General features: G+C 45.8%; 1 protein-coding gene across 4 annotated transcripts in view; it reads right to left on the bottom strand.

The window, feature by feature from the left end:
* Positions 1-1,009, bottom strand: part of LOC103131533 (nuclear factor erythroid 2-related factor 1-like) — a 21,191-nt gene that overhangs the window by 13,282 nt on the left and 6,900 nt on the right. The window lies entirely within an intron of this gene.

Here is a 1,009-nt window from a genome sequence, read left to right as displayed (position 1 = left end):
TATTTTTTTTTTTTTATTATTTATATATAAAAAAGATACAACAGTGGCATTGAGCTATCCAGTGTGGGTCCTTAGCCAAGACCCTTTGAGCTATACCATGAGAGACAATGATAAGCACGACATGCCGGCTCAGACGTCGCCCGGCCAAACAAGGTCTGCGTCAGGTGCTGGGGAACCAGAGCACCTTGATGAAAAAATGGGCTACTGGAACAAGACGGAAATGGGCAAGAGGTGAAAATTGGATCTGTTGGAATGCTACTACTCAAGTAACCCTAGTCAGAGGGGCTACATGCAAAGAATGTGGAAGGAATGATTAGTTTGACATCCCCAGTCAACACTAACTGCCAAACAACTAGTAGCTCAGTGCTCCAACATCCGCAAACGGCAACTGCTATCACAACTTGAGATTGATGAGGTACAACACAAATGCTATGGCAAGGGGGAGGAGCCTGGATGTCAGGACAGGGGGGAGTTAACTACAACTACCCGGCCAGAAACTGTGTATGTAGCCACAGTAACGAATGAACCACCAAAGCTGAACAAGGCAGCAACTGACCTGAGAGATAGAATCGTGGCCCGAATGAACACCAGGCAGCCCCGACGCCAATTACAACGTTTGAGTGAAGTACCATCAGAAAGTCTCATTGAAGATGTGAATGCAGCATTAAGATCTATCCCTACCAACATCATAACAAAAACCAATGAGCTGATATACAACTCAGCATCAGTGATCCTTGAGATGCTTGGCTATAAGAACAACCATGAGACCCAATATCCACCATGGAAAAGACGGTTAGAGGCTAAAATCAAGATAACAAGGAGGGAAGTGAGCCAACTGTCAGAGCTCCAAAGGGGTGCAATGAAAAGATCAGTACCTAAGAAGTACAGCCAGATACCCATACCTGAAGCACTCGAAACTGCCAAACAAAGGATCCAAGCCTTGGCCAGCCACCTAAAGAGATACACAAGAGAGAAGGAAGCCAGGAGGATTAACCGGCTCTTCTCCACT

The sequence above is a fragment of the Poecilia formosa genome, unplaced genomic scaffold, assembly GCF_000485575.1.
Source record: "Poecilia formosa unplaced genomic scaffold, Poecilia_formosa-5.1.2 Scaffold783, whole genome shotgun sequence".
In the NCBI taxonomy this organism is placed as follows: domain Eukaryota; kingdom Metazoa; phylum Chordata; class Actinopteri; order Cyprinodontiformes; family Poeciliidae; genus Poecilia; species Poecilia formosa.
This window is presented reverse-complemented; position numbering and strand designations above follow the sequence as displayed.